Genomic DNA, 7,844 nt, shown 5'->3' with positions numbered 1-7,844 from the left:
AAGCGGCGTCGCGAGACGGCTTCGCGGTCGCTAGTCGCACGAGCTCGGCAACCGCGTCTGCCGGGGCGGAGTTCGGGACGCCGACGGCTAAGTGGGAACCGCCGCTCGGATGTTCGCCGTTTGTGGCCGAGTGAGTGCTGGCACTCCGGCGAAGCCAAACGGGGCCGATTCCGGCACGATATCGGCGTCTTTCTACGTGCTCGCCGGCGACCGTCGCACGAGTACGGCAAAGTGCGTCTGCCGGGGCGGGGTTTGCGACGCGTACGCAATAGTGAGAACCGTCGCTCGGATGTTCGTCGTCTTTCGCCGAGCCAGTGCTGGCAATCCGGCGAAGCCGAACGGAGCCGATTCGGGCACGATATCGGCGTCTTTCCACGTGCTCGCCGGCGACCGTCGCACGAGTACGGTAAACCGCGTCAGCCGGGGCGGAGTTCGGGACGCCGATGCGAAAGTGGGAAGCGCCGCTCGGATCTTCGCCGTTTTTGGAGGAGTCAGTGGCGGCACTCCGGTGAAGCCAAGGTGCGCCAATTCGCGCACGATATCGGCGTCTTTCGACGTGCCCGCCGGCCACCGTCGCACGAGTACGGCAAACCTCGTCTGCCGGGGCGGGGTTTGCGACGCCGACGCAAAAGTGGGAACCGCCGCTCGGATGTTCGCCGTTTTTGGCAGAGTGAGTGCTGGCACTCCGGCGAAGCGAAAGAGCGCGAATGCGCCCACGAAAGTGGCGTGTTTGGACGTGCTTGACGACGACCACCGCAGGAAAACGAAAAACCACGTCAGCCGGGGCGAGCGACCCATGGCGGTCTGGGTGCTTATCGCTGCTATTATAGGGGCACCCCGGCAGACGCAAAAAAAAAAAAAATTTTTTTCGACATTCTTTTTTGCTCGTCGACCTCGGGTGACCCAGGTCGCAGTGGGAGCCGCGCACGAAAGCGGCGTCGCGAGACGGCTTCGCGGTCGCTAGTCGCACGAGCTCGGCAACCGCGTCTGCCGGGGCGGAGTTCGGGACGCCGACGGCTAAGTGGAAACCGCCGCTCGGATGTTCGCCGTTTGTGGCCGAGTGAGTGCTGGCACTCCGGCGAAGCCAAACGGGGCCGATTCCGGCACGATATCGGCGTCTTTCTACGTGCTCGCCGGCGACCGTCGCACGAGTACGGCAAAGTGCGTCTGCCGGGGCGGGGTTTGCGACGCGTACGCAATAGTGAGAACCGTCGCTCGGATGTTCGTCGTCTTTCGCCGAGCCAGTGCTGGCACTCCGGCGAAGCCGAACGGAGCCGATTCGGGCACGATATCGGCGTCTTTCCACGTGCTCGCCGGCGACCGTCGCACGAGTACGGTAAACCGCGTCAGCCGGGGCGGAGTTCGGGACGCCGATGCGAAAGTGGGAAGCGCCGCTCGGATCTTCGCCGTTTTTGGAGGAGTCAGTGGCGGCACTCCGGTGAAGCCAAGGTGCGCCAATTCGCGCACGATATCGGCGTCTTTCGACGTGCCCGCCGGCCACCGTCGCACGAGTACGGCAAACCTCGTCTGCCGGGGCGGGGTTTGCGACGCCGACGCAAAAGTGGGAACCGCCGCTCGGATGTTCGCCGTTTTTGGCAGAGTGAGTGCTGGCACTCCGGCGAAGCGAAAGAGCGTGAATGCGCCCACGAAAGTAGCGTATTTGGACGTGCTTGACGGCGACCGCCGCAGGAGTACGAAAAACCACGTCAGCCGGGGCGAGCGACCCACGGCGGTCTGGGTGCTTATCGCTGCTATTATAGGGGCACCCCGGCAGACGCAGAAAGAAAAAAAAAAATGGGGACATGGCGTGCGTCACCGTGCGGCTTCGCAGCGTTGCCGAAGTCGCCGAGCCCTTCGACTGAGCCGAACGGCGGACAGGGAACGTTGGTCGGCCGTTCTAACCTGTCGGTGCCACGCCGAGACGTCGTTAAGGAAAACCGCGTCGTGGGCCTCTACGACGCCGTCGAGTCGTTGTACGTTTGGTGTCCAGCGTGTCGGCGGCGAGTAGCGGACACGTCGTTCACGACTTCGGTCTTTCGCAGTCGACGCGAACTTGCGGAGAGTCGTGGTGCCTCACGTTTTCGGCAGAAACCGCGGCGGAATTTTCCCGTGCGTGCGCGCACGACCTCGGTGCTGTGCCGTCAGCGTAGTGTTGCACAAACTCGTGGCCTACCCAAGGTGCGGTACGTTTGCGGCCGTATCCTCGGTGGGAATTTCGTGAGTAGGGTCGCAAATTCTACGACCTCGGCGGGTTTGAGAGCGACGTAGACTTGTGGCACGCTCAACATGCCACACGTTTCGGGGCACACCCGCGGTGAAATTTTCTCGAGTACGCTCGTATTAGGGCCCAAGGAGGTCTGGGTACTTATCGCTGCTATTATGTGGGGGTTCTCGTGAGCGGCGTACGCGAAAGCGACCGGGTGTCTGATATGCGGCGGGCTTCGGCCTCGTCAAGCGTGTCCTCGGGTCTGCTCCAGGGGAATCCACGGCAGTCGTCTGCAGCCTCATCCGCTTGATGCGTTAGGGGCTGGTTGTCGGACGGTGCCGTTTTACCACGATATCGAGGTGTGTTCCGTGTCGTCCTCGGGCGATTCAGATGCGAAAGCGCCGAAGACGCGGGCGTGACCCGTCGTCTGGCGGCTTTGCAGTCTCGGCTCCGTTGCTAGTTCCGGCCGGTCCACCGACAGTGCAGCGGGCTTGGGCAACCCGCACGGCGCGACCGAGTCGATGCAACGAAAAAGAGCGAGCATGAACGTGCTTCTTGCCGCACGGCTCCCACTCGTCTTTCGGGAAGGTTGTGCCGTAGCGAGCTCGAACGCCGTCATCTCGGAGTGCAAAATAAGCGTGTTGGGGCGCCTGAAGGTGGCCTCCGCCGCACACAGACTGCGTCCGGCCCGCCGAGGGCGAGGACGGACGCGCAGTCGAACGATTACCTGGTTGATCCTGCCAGTAATCATATGCTTGTCTCAAAGATTAAGCCATGCATGTCTAAGTACATGCCGAAATAAGGCGAAACCGCGAATGGCTCATTAAATCAGTTATGGTTCCTTAGATCGTTTCTTCCTACTTGGATAACTGTGGCAATTCTAGAGCTAATACATGCAGTGAGCCTGGAGCCCTTTGGGTAACGGGTGCTTTTATTAGACCAAGATCGATCGGGTTTCGGCCCGTATTGTGTGGTGACTCTGGATAACTTTGTGCTGATCGCATGGCCACGAGCCGGCGACGTTTCTTTCAAGTGTCTGCCTTATCAACTTTCGATGGTAGGTTACTTGCTTACCATGGTTGTTACGGGTAACGGAGAATCAGGGTTCGATTCCGGAGAGGGAGCCTGAGAAACGGCTACCACATCCAAGGAAGGCAGCAGGCGCGCAAATTACCCACTCCCGGCACGGGGAGGTAGTGACGAAAAATAACAATACGGGACTCTTTTGAGGCCCCGTAATTGAAATGAGTACACTCTAAATCCTTTAACGAGGATCAATTGGAGGGCAAGTCTGGTGCCAGCAGCCGCGGTAATTCCAGCTCCAATAGCGTATACTAAAGCTGCTGCGGTTAAAAAGCTCGTAGTTGGATCTCAGTTCCAGACGAGTAGTGCATCTACCCGATGCGACGGCTCGGACTGAACATCATGCCGGTTCTTTCTTGGTGCACTTCATTGTGTGCCTCGAGATGGCCGGTGCTTTTACTTTGAAAAAATTAGAGTGCTCAACGCAGGCGAGTCGCCTGAATAAACTTGCATGGAATAATAGAACAAGACCTCGTTTCTGTTCTGTTGGTTTTTGGAATACGAGGTAATGATTAAGAGGGACGGACGGGGGCATTCGTATTGCGGCGCTAGAGGTGAAATTCTTGGACCGTCGCAAGACGAACTACTGCGAAAGCATTTGCCAAGAATGTTTTCATTGATCAAGAACGAAAGTCAGAGGTTCGAAGGCGATCAGATACCGCCCTAGTTCTGACCATAAACGATGCCAACCAGCGATCCGCCTGAGTTACTCAAATGACTCGGCGGGCAGCTTCCGGGAAACCAAAGTATTTGGGTTCCGGGGGAAGTATGGTTGCAAAGCTGAAACTTAAAGGAATTGACGGAAGGGCACCACCAGGAGTGGAGCCTGCGGCTTAATTTGACTCAACACGGGAAAACTTACCCGGCCCGGACACTGGGAGGATTGACAGATTGAGAGCTCTTTCTTGATTCGGTGGATGGTGGTGCATGGCCGTTCTTAGTTGGTGGAGCGATTTGTCTGGTTAATTCCGATAACGAACGAGACTCTAGCCTATTAAATAGGTGCGGGGTTCCCAGCACCTTACAACCTTCTTAGAGGGACAAGCGGCTCCTAGCCGCACGAAACAGAGCAATAACAGGTCTGTGATGCCCTTAGATGTCCGGGGCCGCACGCGCGCTACACTGAAGGAAGCAGCGTGTCTTTATCCCTGTCTGAAAAGACTGGGTAACCCGTGGAACTTCTTTCGTGATTGGGATAGGGGCTTGCAATTGTTCCCCTTGAACGAGGAATTCCCAGTAAGCGCGAGTCATAAGCTCGCGTTGATTACGTCCCTGCCCTTTGTACACACCGCCCGTCGCTACTACCGATTGAATGATTTAGTGAGGTCTTCGGACCGATGTCCGGCGCGGCCTTTCGGTTGCGCCGGTCTGTTGGAAAGATGACCAAACTTGATCATTTAGAGGAAGTAAAAGTCGTAACAAGGTTTCCGTAGGTGAACCTGCGGAAGGATCATTAACGGATTGTGAAGGGTGAGCGCCTCAGCTGCGTCTGCGCCCGACACTTTCTGCCGCTGACCCCGTTTGGACGCGGGGTCGGCTTTTCCCCACGGGGCTGCCTGAATGTGGAGCGGCACCCCGTGACAAATTGTTGCGCCCAGCGGACGCCAACACCGCGACCTTGGACGGTCGGCCAGGTGGCGGACGCGGGTACAAACGGCGCAACGCACTCATAGGTCGGCTTTCGACCCGCCACTGCACCGTGGCTCGAAGCGCTCGAAATGCGCGACCCGACCGCTGCGGGACCGCCTAGTACTGTAAACAGGAGCGGCGGAGCGCGAACGGCGAGTCGTGGTTACGTCGGTAGAAGGCGAGGCTGCGCGTTCCCGAAACGCCAGCCGAGTGCCCTCCCGACCGTTCGAGCGTGCAAGAACGAGACCCGACAATCGCGCGGCGACTGCCAAGTACGAGAGGAACGGCACAAGCGTCGGCGGTCGGTCAAGGAACTGGCGATGTGACGGGTCCGCTGTGCACCAGTGCATACCGTCCCGCCGTCCGCGGCAAGCGCTTCCGCGTCCTCGGGTGACGGAGGCTGCCGGTCGGTTCTTGCAGGCGAGGGATCTCGCTGGCACCGGTTCGCGTTGACGCGCGGCCGGTCATGGCACGGCGATGCGACGGCCGAGGTGCGCAGTACTCGATGGAGGAACCGCACGCTCCGATGACCGTCCCGCCCTCCGCGGCGTATGCGTACCGACCGTAATGGTTGCAGCAGCGCCGGCCGGCTTTTGAATTCGCCACACGAAACACGGTGCGAGATCGCGGTTAGGGGAGCGTCGACGTTGCCAGGCGTTTTGCTTGCTGCCGAGGGAAAGGCGGCACGGCCACGTCGCGCTCGTCGCGATTAGCGGGTCTGCGCGCTTTGGGAAGGTGCCGCAACGACTTGCCGAAAGAGGAAGCACGGAAGAACGAGGGACTTGGACGTCCCGACAATTGAACGCACTTGCGGCCAGGCCCTTGCTGGCTTCGTTCTTCCGCCTCGAGTAGGCTCGTACGCGGCTCCGGCGCCGAAAGTGGTCCTTGGCACCGACTTCGGTGGACGTGGGAAGTGCCGCGCAAGTACGGCGCGCCTGGCTCCACCTGTTGGCTAAAGTAGGCAGCCGGATCGGCATTTTGGTGTGCGGTGGCAAACCGTGGATGCGAAAAAAGCTTGTGCGATTTCGTGGAACAAAAAGCGGGGGTCCCCCTTTTTATGCGGAGGAGACCGACCCGCCCGCCGTGGTGAACCGCGACGCCACGGTAAAAACGGGAGAGGCTTGTCGATGGGACCGTGCATCCCGCGCTCCACGGAGGCCGGGAGGCGGCCGCCCGAGGAAATGTGTAGCCGTCGAGGCCCGCATCTGCGTGCACTCTTATCCAAATGGGTGTACCGCAGGCATTTTCTGGTTAGGCGGGCCAATGAGAGCGAGCACACAACGATACCTACGGGTCCGGCTTGGAGAACCGGCTTCGACGCCTCCCGAGTATTTATAGAGGGGTGGACCACGAAAGCACTCGCAAGTAGCGGAAGCGAAACGCCGTCCGAAACACACCGTTTGCTCGATTTGCGGCAGCCGAAAAAGGCGCGGCAGAGTTTTGGAGTCCAAGCGTGCGCTGAAAAGCGCCCTTCTTGGCCACTGTTTGGCCGAGTGCCAGAAACGTTTGGTTTTGACTGTACGGAATTGAACAAACACTTTTTCACGACTCTAAGCGGTGGATCACTCGGTTCTCGGGTCGATGAAGAACGCAGCCAGCTGCGAGACTTGGTGTGAATTGCAGGACACACTGAGCACTGATTCTTTGAACGCACATTGCGGCCTTGGGTCTTCCCTTGGCTTCGTCTGTCTGAGGGTCGGATCACATATCAAGAGAGCCTTCGGCGCACAAGGGAACGTGAGCCGTCGACTCGTTTTGACCGCGTCGGCAACACGGACAGCACGCTGAACACCTCACAGCGAGCGCCAACAGCGGCCACTCAAGGGCGAGACGGTGGCGACCGTCGTGCCAGAGCCCAACCGAAACGGGGGCGACCGACTGCATTGAGGATGTGGCACCTCGTTGAGACCGCCGCAGGACTTCGAGTCGGAAGGAAGCCTGCAGGGAAAGTGCGGTCGAGGTTGCGTACTCCTCTCTGCGACCGGGCGCGCAAGAGCTGCGAGAGCCACGGACGCGCAACTTTAACGCACGGTAAACACGAGGAGCGAAAGCCGGCCAGCAAAGCTTCTCCAGCCGTGCGCAAAGTGCGCGAGATCGCAGCCTTGCGTTGCGCTTGTTGCCCTCGAAGTAAGCAGGGTGTCCCGTAGACCGGGCGCTCGAACACGCTGCGGGGCCGTGCCTCCTCCAGGCTTTGCCGCGCGAACAGGGAACGTTCGCGCGCAAAGCGCAGGGAGGTGAGGAGGCTGCGCCCGACGTTTGCGGTTCGCTGCGTACGCGGTTGATGCGGAGAGCACGGCGCGACGACTTGCCGCGAAGCGGAAAAAGTCTCCCGCACGAGTTGGCGAAACGTTGGCGAAGCTTAAGGCGTTCTCGTCGTAGTCCGCCGTCGGTCTAAGTGCTTCGCAGTTCCCGTCCCGTTCAAAAAACTGGGCCACTCCAGTTGGGGCGGGGGCGACGCTACACGAGACGATGCCTCTCGCCAGGCTGCGTGGCTGCCCTTGCGGCGGCGGCGACTGGCCTCGGCGGTGTTTGGGCTTTCGACACGGTCGTTTATCACGCAACTGCTCGGACGACGCACGCGCGCAGCGGAATGCCGCTTGCCAGCCTTGTGAAGATGTGACCCTGTACAGGGTTGCGGGCGCACTTGGTAGGGCGTCGTACTCGGTTCGCGATGGGTTTACGAACGTGTCCCGTCACTTCCACGTCACACCGGTTGTGCGCCGCACGCGTGCAGCGGGGAAGCCGATTGCCAGCCTTGTGAAGAAGTGGCCCTGTACAGGGTTGCGGGCGCACTTGGTAGGGCGAGCGCACGCGGTCGTGCAGGAAGTTGATGGAAGCGAATGTATCCGCTGTCGACCTCAGATCAGGCGAGACAACCCGCTGAATTTAAGCATATCACTAAGCGGAGGAAAAGAAACCAACAGGG

At 59.9% G+C, this 7,844-nt stretch overlaps 2 non-coding genes and 1 pseudogene across 2 annotated transcripts; all 3 read left to right on the top strand.

Annotated features, from left to right (window-relative positions):
• The first annotated feature begins 2,930 nt into the window (after positions 1–2,930).
• LOC142794822 (small subunit ribosomal RNA) lies at positions 2,931–4,745 on the top strand. The gene has a single exon (XR_012892645.1). It is a non-coding gene; the product is annotated as a small subunit ribosomal RNA (ribosomal RNA).
• Positions 4,746–6,464: 1,719 nt separating this feature from the next.
• LOC142794820 (5.8S ribosomal RNA) lies at positions 6,465–6,617 on the top strand. The gene has a single exon (XR_012892643.1). It is a non-coding gene; the product is annotated as a 5.8S ribosomal RNA (ribosomal RNA).
• Positions 6,618–7,771: 1,154 nt separating this feature from the next.
• The window catches only part of LOC142794818 (large subunit ribosomal RNA), a 6,202-nt pseudogene continuing 6,129 nt past the window's right edge, over positions 7,772–7,844 (top strand).

This window comes from Rhipicephalus microplus, unplaced genomic scaffold (assembly GCF_043290135.1).
Source record: "Rhipicephalus microplus isolate Deutch F79 unplaced genomic scaffold, USDA_Rmic scaffold_508, whole genome shotgun sequence".
Classification (NCBI taxonomy): domain Eukaryota; kingdom Metazoa; phylum Arthropoda; class Arachnida; order Ixodida; family Ixodidae; genus Rhipicephalus; species Rhipicephalus microplus.
The sequence above is the reverse complement of the archived record's forward strand: the minus strand, read 5'-3'. Positions and strand labels throughout refer to the sequence as shown.